The sequence below is a fragment of the Schistocerca americana genome, chromosome X (assembly GCF_021461395.2).
Source record: "Schistocerca americana isolate TAMUIC-IGC-003095 chromosome X, iqSchAmer2.1, whole genome shotgun sequence".
NCBI classification, from domain to species: domain Eukaryota; kingdom Metazoa; phylum Arthropoda; class Insecta; order Orthoptera; family Acrididae; genus Schistocerca; species Schistocerca americana.
The window spans coordinates 494,102,906-494,115,568 of NC_060130.1; positions in this window are offsets into that span (position 1 = coordinate 494,102,906).

The window sequence follows — 12,663 nt, forward strand, 5'->3', positions numbered from 1 at the left end:
CTGTAACTTTGCGACCGGCCGTTGGTGGCCGAGTGGTTCTAGGCGCTTCAGTCTGGAACTGCGCGACCGCCACGGTCGCAGGTTCGAACCCTGCCTCGGTCGCGGATGTGTGTGATGTCCTTAGGTTAGTTAGATTTAAGTAGTTGTAAGTTCTAGGGGACTGATGATCTGAGATGTTAAGTCCCATAGTGCTCAGAGCCTTTTTTTTAACTTGGCGTTACTCTCGAACTCAAACCTGGAGTTACATTAAATCACAACAGGAATCAACAAGCACTGCTCAGTTAATTTTAATTGACAATACTGAGCTCACTACCTGCCGGTAAGTGGTAGGTGATCACGACTATTTTCTTTACATTTTCTGTCTTCCTTCCATCTTCCCAAGCAGGCAAGCAACTTCCACTCGCTCATCCACCCACCAGAGATGTTGTTGCTATTGTTGGATAGGGACAACAAACACGGTATGGTTGCAGTTTAACGTCATACCAGAGATACTTCTGTTTAAAACAACATAATAATACAAGAACCGCTACATCAGTTGGTTGCATTGGCCAACAGCGTGAGATAAATACCTTTTCTCATACGAGAATGGCTTCAAAATGGCTCAGAGCACTATGGGACTTAACATCTATGGTCATCAGTCCCCTAGAACTTAGAACTACTTATACGTAACTAATCTAAGGACAGCACACAACACCCAGCCATCACGAGGCAGAGAAAATCCCTGACCCCGCCGGGAATCGAACCCGGGAACCCGGGAGTGGGAAGCGAGAACGCTACCACACGACCACGAGCAGCGGACCATACGAGAATGAGCAACGCTGTTAATTTAGAGCAATATAGAAACGTCTTTTGCCATGTCAACTGCCGAGGGCTCTGAATCCTACGAGATTTACCTTACTCATGACTTCTCCCAGTAAAGAACTTGCAAAGTTTTGGACCAGAAGCCTATCTCTCCCTCCCGCCCACTTCCTCAACGTTGATGTTGTGGTCTGCAGTCTGAAGACTGCTTTGATACAGCTGCCCAAGCTAGTCTACTCTGTGAATGCCTCTTCAGCGCTGCACAGCTAATGCAATGTGCATCAGTTTGAACCTGCTAACTGTATTCAAGACTTTGTCTCCTTCTACAATTTAACACCCCCCCTCCCACCTCCACACTACGTATATACACTTCTCTCCATTACCAAACTGACAAGTCCTTAACGCGTCATGATATGCACCATGAAACGAAGTTGTGCAATAGATTTCTTGATTTTCCCAGTTCGACTCAGTATCTTCTTATTAGTTATTGGTTTTGCTGTGTCACCACTATTTTTCGGCACTACTGAGTAAAACTGTGATGTTGCCATGGCTGTTGCAAAAGATCTTGGGATTGGGCCATCTCAGAGCCGACCAAAAAACCATTACGTCAGATGCAGCATTGCCGCTGGCAGATTCCCACATTGTGCTCCAGAGAAGGGGCTGGCACCGCCATAATGACGACGCAATAGAAAGGCGTTGGTAGGCTAGTAACGAAACATCCAATCAACAGACTTCTTATGGTCTACGTGCGTACAAGCTGTGATTTGCAAAGCAACAATGTTCTGTTACAACATTAACTACCATTATTTTTAGTCAAAGGTGTCTCAGTCACGTAGCTACTATTTAACAGGAGAGTTGTTGCCGCTCCACGAGGCGACATGACGCTACAAGCAGCCACCGTGGGATTTGGCCTCCACTAACTGTGGGCCACTGCTGCTGGTTTTAAGATCAGTGATGTGAGCTTAGCATCTTTTAGCCTGTTGGCCAACTACCAGGCGTAACCAGCCTTCAGCCATAGAAGGATATCGTTTGAGACCATGGCCACCTGTTGCATCAGTTCCTTAACACTAGCTGTCTTCTGCACACACTATGGAGGACGTTTCACCACAAAATGTTCTAGTTTGTTTTTCAGTAAAATGTATGACTAACAGTGAAATTTTTATGAGCAACCATGGTTCATCATCCCAACAACAATCCACCACCTCAACTAAGACATCCACTTGTAGAGGTCATCCATCCTCGACCTCCACAGTGTGATGTCAGAAGTGTGGGTCACGTCTAAATTTCAGTGACAGGGGAACCCTACCAGCCACCCTCCTTGGAGACGATGACTCTCTACTACCTCAGTGTTGCTGTTTCGTCGACACACAGCACCAGTGTGCCGTGGCTGAGTGCACTGACGGTTCTATCTTTTCCCCTGTGAGTATCACATCGAATCATTGCAGCTTTTAGCAGCTTTTCAGTTCTGTTTTCATGTGTCACGTAAACTCTGACATTGTTCTGAGGATGTGTAAAAATGAGCGTTATTTTTGCCTATCATCAATGGGTGTTTCTCATTGTCTGGAAGTGTATAAGATGTGAACCAAGCGTAACTTCTTAGGAGGGGAAGATGAGTTTTGTCGAGAAGTCGGATTTTTGTGGTAGATTTCGCCGTTTTGAATATGCAGTGCAACTGCCGACAGTAATTTTGTTATAGATACATAGGACGTGACGCAGAAATAAGGCTGGCTGTATTGCAGATGTTTTGGGTACTGAAATGGTACAGACGCTTTTAGTATTTTCGAAGGCCGCAGATTCGGCATCATGTGTGACGGCACTGTCTCCTTAGAAGGTGGGAGGAAAGGAAGAGGAAATGTGTTTGTAAGGGTTATGTTCGGGCCGACAAGGCTTGTGCCAGTGGATCAGGACATTGACGAATGTGACAACACTTGCAGTGTAATGCGTGACGCAGGCGAAGGTTGTTGTGCAATCCCAGGACTAGACTTTCTCATCAAGCATCATGCCGAAACTGACTTTCGATGACGCGCGGTGGAACCCAGGGGGATAATGTTCAAGCTCGGGAAAGCTGTCACCCGTGAAATACTGTCGCAGGGTTCGTTTATCATGATAGGACAAACGTGGCAAAATCACTAAAGCTTAATTTGCATGATATATGGGCACAAGGTACTGGAAAATTGCCTTAGGTGACCGAAGGTGTTCCTAACTTATACGATTCTGGACTTCGCCTCCGGGTAGGGAACCGTCGTTGAGTACGCAGCGTTCAGTGATTGAGAGCACTTCTCCTGTCTATACTCACGTTGAAACGTTATCTGAATTCCGCCCTTGCTGCTGGGAGTTCGCGTTTCTTGTCTGTAGAATACACACAGGAGAAGTAATAGATTATACTAGTCAGAGGTCCGCCTTCTGCCATCCTAGTGTTTAACGAGTTTTTTTATTTTGTGGCTGAAGTTCTACCGTCGTCGCAGACGTGCACGAGAACCGTCAGTGCGACGCACGGGACGCAGTACATTCGGTGATATTGCTAATTGCTTCGGCTCATTAGGGCTATACAGCTGATCAGGTGTGATGGTGTAAGTTTCATTTCCACTGAGGTTGCACACCACTGTAGATCACCTTTGAAAGTAGTGTCACCTACTGTTTGGGACGTAGATGATATCAGTCATCTCGCGTTATTTATATTAGATCACGTAGCCATAAAGAGCGGCACATTTGGGCAGCTGAAGAATAATATTAGTCAGGAACTTCATTTGTATCTCTTTATGTCCATGGCACATCGACATATAAACATTTGTAATGTATGAAGGGGTGTTAACTCACAATAAATGTATAAGCAGAAACAACATATATAATTTAGTGGTCGCTAGTTCCCTTAAACATTCATTTATTTTTATGTTGTAATTTATATGTTAAGGGCAAGGAGGAGGACATAACGTTTCCGTTAACAGATCCTAAGACCTGCTTCAAGTGTTAATCAGACGGGGCTGAATCTTTATATTCGCGTTCAGTATTTTCCATTGCGCACATTCATTTTTACATCCGCCTATAGCAGCATCTTGGAAACCATACAAATACCTACAGTAAATATTTCCTAACATTAAAATTTGTATTCGATGTTAGCAAATCCCTCTTTTTCATTAATACTTTTCTTGTTATAGTCAGTCTTCATTTTATATCCTCTGTACTTCGGTCATCATCAGTTATTTGGTGCCCAATAGTCCTTTTAGTGTCTCATTTCGTAATCAGATTCGTTAACACTTCCTGATTTAACCCTCGCAATACCAAGTGACAGGGAAGGGGTACTTTTTGCCTACCTTTTCAGAATACTATAAACCAGCACATTACATTTTAAAATTTAAAAAAAAATCTTGTGATTTTTAATGATTTATTCTATCAGATACCGTAATTGGTTTAAATTTTATCAGTAAAACTTAACGCAAAAATTTAGGTCTTGTCAGTGGATGTGAATTTTCAGATCTGGTGTCATATTCATATTTTCAGGTTTACGACACTTCTTACACATAAATATATCTTTAAAAATTATGTCGTGCGTAAAAGACAACGAAAATCAACGAAATCCGTGTATCTATGAGTTGGCCTTATATTATTCCCCCCTCTTGTAATACACGTTATGAAAAATCCGTTGGTACTGCTAGGTTTAATTCGAATACGTTCCATTACCTTTCATTTCGTTCCGTTGAGGGTTATCTCATAATCCCTTTCCAGGGCACTGTCTATTCCATTCAAGTGTTATTCCAAGTTCTTGGCTGTCTCTGACAGAATTGCAGTGTCACCGGTAAACTTCAAAATCTTTATTGCTTCTCCCTAAAATTTAATTCTGTTTAAAAATTTATCCTTGTTGCTTTACTGCCCCCCCCCCCCCCCCCATGAACCACGGACCTTGCCGTTGGTGGGGAGGCTTGCGTGCCTCAGCGATACAGATAGCCGTACCGTAGGTGCAACCACAACGGAGGGGTATCTGTTGAGAGGCCAGACAAACGTGTGGTTCCTGAAGAGGGGCAGCAGCCTTTTCAGTAGTTGCAAGTGCAACAGTCTGGATGATTGACTGATCTGGCCTTGTAACAATAACCGAAACGGCCTTGCTGTGCTGGTACTGCGAACGGCTGAAAGCATGGGGAAACTACAGCCGTAATTTTTCCCGAGGGCATGCAGCTTTACTGTATGATTAAATGATGATGGCGTCCTCTTGGGTAAAATATTCCGGAGGTAAAATAGTCCCCCATTCGGATCTCCGGGCGGGGACTACTCAAGAGGATGTCGTTATCAGGGGAAAGAAAACTGGCGTTCTACGGATCGGAGCGTGGAATGTCAGATCCCTTAATCGGGCAGGTAGGTTAGAAAATTTAAAAAGGGAAATGGATAGGTTGAAGTTAGATATTGTGGGAATTAGTGAAGTTCGGTGGCAGGAGGAACAAGACTTCTGGTCAGGTGACTACAGGGTTATAAACACAAAATCAAATAGGGGTAATGCAGGAGTAGGTTTAATAATGAATAGGAAAATAGGAATGCGGGTAAGCTACTACAAACAGCATAGTGAACGCATTATTGTGGCCAAGATAGATACAAAGCCCACACCTACTACAGTAGTACAAGTTTATATGCCAACTGGCTCTGCAGATGACGAAGAAATTGAAGAAATGTATGATGAGATTAAAAAAAAAATTATTCAGATTCTGAAGGGAGACAAAAATTTAATAGTCATGGGTGACTGGCATTCGAGTGTAGGAAAAGGGAGAGAAGGAAACATGGTAGGTGAATATGGATTGAGGCTAAGAAATGAAAGAGGAAGCCGCCTGGTAGAATTTTGCACAGAGCACAACATAATCATAACTAACACTTGGTTTAAGAATCATGAAAGAAGGTTGTATACATGGAAGAACCCCGAAGATACTAAAAGGTATCAGATAGATTATATTATGGTAAGACAGAGATTTAGGAACCAGGTTTTAAATTGTAAGACATTTCCAGGGGCAGATGTGGACTCTGACCACAATCTATTGGTTATGACCTGTAGATTAAAACTGAAGAAACTGCAAAAAGGTGGGAATTTAAGGAGATGGGCCCTGGATAAACTGAAAGAACCAGAGGCTGTACAGAGTTTCAGGGAGAGCATAAGGGAACAATTGACAGGAATGGGGGAAAGAAATACAGTAGAAGAAGAATGGGTAGCTTGGAGGGATGAAGTAGCGAAGGCAGCAGAGAATCAAGTAGGTAAAAAGACGAGGGCTACTAGAAATCCTTGGGTAACAGAAGAAATATTGAATTTAATTGATGAAAGGAGAAAATATAAAAATGCCGTAAATGAAGCAGGCAAAAAGGAATAGAAACGTCTCAAAAAAGAGATCTACAGGAAGTGAAAATGGCTAAGCAGGGATGGCTAGAGGACAAATGTAAGGATGTAGAGGCCTATCTCACTAGGGGTAAGATAGATACTGCCTACAGGAAAATTAAAGAGACCTTTGGAGAGAAGAGAACGACTTGTATGAATATCAAGAGCTCAGATGGAAACCCAGTTCTAAGCAAAGAAGGGAAAGCAGAAAGGTGGAAGGAGTATATAGAGGGTCAATACAAGGGCGATGTACTTGAGGACAATATTATGGAAATGGAAGAGGATGTAGATGAAGATGAAATGGGAGATATGATACTGCGCGAAGAGTTTGACAGAGCACTGAAAGATCTGAGTCGAAACATGGCCCCCGGAGTAGACAACATTCCATTGGAACTACTGACGGCCTTGGGAGAGCCAGTCCTGACAAAACTCTACCATCTGATAAGAAAGATGTATGAAACAGGCGAAATACCCTCAGACTTCAAGAAGAATTTAACGATTCCAATCCCAAAGAAAGCAGGTGTTGACAGATGTGAAAATTACCGAACTATCAGTTTAATAAGTCACAGCTGCAAAATACTAACACGAATTATTTACAGACGAATGGAAAAACTAGTAGAAGCCAACCTCGGGGAAGATCAGTTTGGATTCCGTAGAAACACTGGAACACGTGAGGCAATACTGACCTTACGACTTATCTTAGAAGAAAGATTAAGGAAAGGCAACCCTACGTTTCTAGCATTTGTAGACTTAGAGAAAGCTTTTGACAATGTTGACTGGAATACTCTCTTTCAAATTCTAAAGGTGGCAGGGGTAAAATACAGGGAGCGAAACGCTATTTACAATTTGTACACAAACCAGATGGCAGTTATAAGAGTCGAAGGGCATGAAAGGGAAGCAGTGGTTGGGAAGGGAGTGAGACAGGGTTGTAGCCTCTCCCCGATGTTGTTCAATCTGTATATTGAGCAAGCAGTAATGGAAACAAAAGAAAAATTCGGAGTAGGTATTAAAATTCATGGAGAAGAAATAAAAACTGTGAGGTTCGCCGATGACATTGTAATTCTGTCAGAGGCAGCAAAGGACTTGGAAGAACAGTTGAATGGAATGGACAGTGTCTTGAAAGGAGGATATAAGATGAACATCAACAAAAGCAAAACAAGGATAATGGAATGTAGTCTAATTAAGTCTGGTGATGCTGAGGGAATTAGATTAGGAAATGAGGCACTTAAAGTGTTAAAGGAGTTTTGCTATTTGGGGAACAAAATAACTGATGATGGTCGAAGTAGAGAGGATATAAAATGTAGGCTGGCAATGGCAAGGAAAGCGTTTCTGAAGAAGACAAATTTGTTAACATCCAGTATTGATTTAAGTGTCAGGAAGTCATTTCTGAAAGTATTCGTATGGAGTGTAGCCATGTATGGAAGTGAAACATGGACGATAAATAGTTTGGACAAGAAGAGAATAGAAGCTTTCGAAATGTGGTGCTACAGAAGAATGCTGAAGATTAGATGGGTAGATCACATAACTAATGAGGAAGTATTGAATAGGATTGGGGAGAAGAGATGTTTGTGGCACAACTTGACCAGAAGAAGGGATCGGTTGGTAGGACATGTTCTGAGGCATCAAGGGATCACCAATTTAGTATTTGAGGGCAGCGTGGAGGGTAAAAATCGTAGAGGGAGACCAAGAGATGAATACACTAAGCAGATTCAGAAGGATGTAGGTTGCAGTAGGTACTGGGAGATGAAAAAGCATGCACAGGATAGAGTAGCATGGAGAGCTGCATCAAACCAGTCTCAGGACTGAAGACCACAACAACAACATGCTTTACTGCTTGTTAGGTGTAGATGTTGAATGACATCGAGTGTAGGGTACCCAAATGTCTCACTCCCATCTTCGCATTGCACAACTAGAAATCCAGCAAATGGAGTAGCAGAATTTATGTGCTTCATCAAGATTTGTTCTTTGATGTGGTGGGTCTGTGAAGTACATGTCCAGCTCCTATACTCCTCTCTTCTTTTTACCGGAGGACCGCAGAATTCATATTTCAGTGCATATACGGCAAAAATTAAACGTTCATTTAGGACAACATGGATTCCCAAGGATTAACGCGTTACCAGTTGTGGAGGAACAGGCAGGAATGAGCGTCTCTCCTATATCCGAACATTAAATGTTGTTTTTGTAACTTCCACTTGAGCAGACTACATTGAGATAACTACTTCTAGATCGAAAGGTAAGCCAGTTCCATTCGAACCCACTAGCGACAACAAATAGAAAGGCGTTTGGAGATGCAGTAATGGGAAATGTCGTTAGAGTGTATTGTAGATTTGGAGAAGTATGAAGAAGGAAAACTATTGTATCCATTTAATGACTTTAGGCCTCTTACCTTCAGATATCATTACTAAATGACCAACGGTGGCCAGAGGAAAGTTGCTACCTCCCATTATCTCTGCACAAATAGCTTTTCATCGAACTAAAATTTGAGGCGTTTATGTAAAAGTTCGATTACAGAAACTAATCTGTTCTGGGTAGCCTGACTCAAATGCTTTAACATTGTCATCGTCCATGTCAACAGAATGTGCAGTGTAGGTGATGTCTCCAGTTACAATTCCTTGGACGTCGCTTTGAAGAGCTACAAAAACCCCTATGTTTTAAAAGCAATAAAATAAACGATTGCGTATAAGAATTACAGTAATAGAATAGTAAACATACCGTGCAAAGTTCTTTCATCAGCGTGATATCAGTTCCTTCATTTCGGGCTATTTCTCCCTTCTCAGAGAGCTTCTCGCAAAAAGACATTCAAACATTATCAGCTGCTTATTCCAGCGACTATCGTTAAACTGGCTCATTTATCTGACAAGATCATTCAGAAGAACACTTTTCTTTACGTAAGTGCCGCGTGCTTTCGCCGCAATCAAAAGACCATGAACTTATGGACAATTGACGCAAATATACCCTGCATTACAATTATTTCGTAGCTCTGTATTTGACGTATGGCAGGAACAATTCAATCGTTAATATATCGCGCAATGCAACGACAATTTTGATACCTTTATCAGTCATGTGCTGCATGTCTTTCAAAGTACTGTGGTGGATACCAAGAGACGTAAATCGTACAAACAGTTCTCTTAGAATGTTACAGCCCGTTTATGGTTCATCTGAAAACTGAGTTGTAAACAAAATGCGAGATCAGAGAGTGCAGTCAATAAAACAGGTGACAGTACATGTCAGATAATTGTTTTCTGGTAAACCTTGCGGGATGTAAGGTCGTGGTCCATGAAACTCTTCAGCTCCTAACGTTTCGTCCAGTGCTTCGCTGGACATCTTCAGAGGGGTATTTCTCCTCCGGTGAGTCTTGCCGACTGACGGGTCGGACGTCTGACCCGTCAGTCGGCAAGACTCACCGGAGGAGAAATACCCCTCTGAAGATGTCCAACGAAGCACTGGACGAAACGTTAGGAGCTGAAGAGTTTCATGGACCACGACCTTACATCCCGAAAGGTTTACCAGAAGATATGTCATCCGGTCGTGAAAGCCTTCATACTAAGATAATTGTTTCTTCTCTCGCTGGATGTCCACATTTCTGTAGTTGCTGAGTATTCACCATCTGTTATATCAGCAATTACCTCAGGGATAATTATATGTCCTAGGCTTTTAGCACTTTTTGCCATGTACCTCAACACAGTTGTGGGGTGATATACAATGGCCTTTGCAGTGTCAACTAACGTCTGAATGAGATCCATAAGACCTTCATCTCTCATAGTTCCATACGACCTTACATCTCGTGCCCACATAGCCATGCATTTATCGACAGTTATCTCCTGGGCAGGTTTAGGAAGTCGTTTCTCCTCCACATAAGACCCTTGTTTGTTATACACAAATGGATTGGGAGAAATGTGCGAAGTGCCATTTGGCCCTTCAGCATGAGAGTAAATTCCATCGAACTGCGAAATGAACGCTTTTCCTAACGCAATCCACAATAGGCTTTAACACGGTCCAAACGGAACTTTTAAGATTGGCTTCAGGCTGTGTGGTTCTCTGCTCACCACTTGTTAGTTTTTCTTTTACATCCCTTTTTCTTGATGTGCTCCTTCTTCTGGAAACCAGATTAGTTTCGCTTATTTTGTGCGTTACGACAAAAATGAAGAAATCCCTCCACTCCACTAAACACTGCTCTACTCAGCGCTCGTAGTCCTTAGCTTTCAACTGTGGTCAGTACTACCAACAGCTCGTAGGCCACAGCACGCCAGTGCTTGCTCACGTCACTGGTGCAGTGACGTCACGGGTTCGTTCATTGTGGAGCAGTGAGGCCGCGGCGCGTGGGCTGCGTCTCCATGCACAAGTCTGCTGAGCCCATGGCATACAGGTGCTTTCGCAACAGCACTACTCGACGTCAGAGACTCGTTTGGCCGAGACTGCTGCAGTCCAGTGCAGCTCGCGCACCAGGCCTCTGTGCACGACTCTACATCGTGCGGCCCGTCGGACTTCGATAGGGCTCCCCCGGTTGAACCGCCAGCGCGAGGCAAGGCACGCACGGCTGACATGGCTGCGCTCCTGGACGGGCCACGCCTCGATGCCCACCTCTGGCGCAACTTGCACAACCAGAGCTCGCTCTCAGTCCGTTGTCAACGACCGACTGACACCAAAGAAGCCAACTGCGATGTCACTCCAGCAATGGCTGCATCAATTCCCACGGGCAGACCCGTCCCTTAACTGACTTACCCTCTTATCCACAGAACAATGATACCTCTCAATTTTTAAGTTACTGTATCTTGTACAAATATCTCCCATGCCAATGAAAATGATTTGTCAAACTGTTTATTTAAAACATGTCAAATTGTGTATTGTTTTTTCTTGTGTACACTAATCTTTTTAGTTTTGTTGTACTTACGATTTTAATGACTACTTTTCTAACGGCCAGTGTCATAATCAATTGTATCGTAGGCAAGTGTAAGACAACAAGAAAATTTTTCTTTCTTTGTGTTTATGAAATGTGTGTGTAGTAGAGAGTCCACAAATGTTAATCAGTATATGTAATACTTTCTATAATAATGAAGAACAGACTAGCTTTCACATATTTTCTGCAATCAGCTCGGAGAGGCCTTCCTGTTTTGTATCGTCCTTTCTTCTTCACCTTTTGCTATGTAAGCATCTATCTTGTTAGCTCGTAAGATCCATGGATATACTTAGGTCTATTTAAATTAATACCTTTCAGATGTATTAATTTAAAATCTAACCACATCTCTTTGTATTAATGTCTTTATCAGCTTTGTGTACAGCTATTCGTGAAAGAAATGCAAAACTGCTGACGTGGAGTCAGTCTGCCATTGGTGTGATCCAAATACTGATTAACAATTTATCAGATCTTTTATGGTGCACCTACGAACCTGCAGTTTTTCAGAAACGATGTTGGATACTCAATTAACTATACAGCATATTGCGAGGGACCAATCGCGTTATGCAATTGCCTTATGAAAATTACATTGGAGCCACATCTGTAACTTTGCGTTTCTCTCTTACACCAACCTGGAGTAATAAGAAATCACAACAGGAATAAAAAAAGCACTGCTCGGTTAATTTCAATTGACATTACTGAGCTGAATACCTGCTGGTAAGTTGTAGGTGATCACGACTATTTTCTTTACATTCTCTATCTTCCTTTCACTTTCACAAGCAGGCAAGTTAACAGTTACAGCTCACAACTTCCACTCGCTCTTCCACCTTCCAGAGAGGTTGCTGCTATTGTTGCTTATACAGTGGTCACTCCACGTGTGGTTACAGTTTAACGTCATACCAGAGACATTTCTGTTTACAACAACAAAAGAATGCAAGAACTGCTACCTCAGTTCGTTGCATTGGCTAATAGTGTGAGATAAATGGCTTTTCTCATAGGAGAATGAGCAGCGCCGTTAATTTAGAGCAATATAGAAACGTCTTGTGTAATGTCAACAGCCGAGGGTGCTGAATCACACGAGACCTACCTTTCTCAAGAGTTTTCACAGTAAAGAACTAGAAAATTGTGGACCAGAAGCCTACTTCTCCCTCCCGCCCCCTTCCCCAGTGTTGCTGTTGTGGTGTTCAGTCTGAAGACTGATGCAGCTGCCCAAGGTAGTCTATTCTGTAAAAGCCTCTTAAGCGCTGCACAGCTAATGCAATGTGCATTAGTTTGAACCTGCTACCTGTATTCGAGACTTTGTCTCCCTCTACAATTTTAACACCCCCTCCCTCTCCAACATCTACATATTCACACTTCTCTCCATTAGCAAATTGACAATTCCTTGGTGCCTCAGGATATGCTCTATGAAACGAAGTGTGCCATACGTTTCTTGTTTTCTCCATTTCGACTCAATATCTTCATATCAGTTATTCGATCTCCAGCGCCACCACTAATTTTCGGCGCTACTGATTAAAACTGTGATTGTGGTATCGATAGCTACGATGCCACGGAGTAGGTGGTAGTTCCTAAGTGGCAACTACGACAGACAACGATGACAGCACCCTCTAGCCGGTGCTGTGGA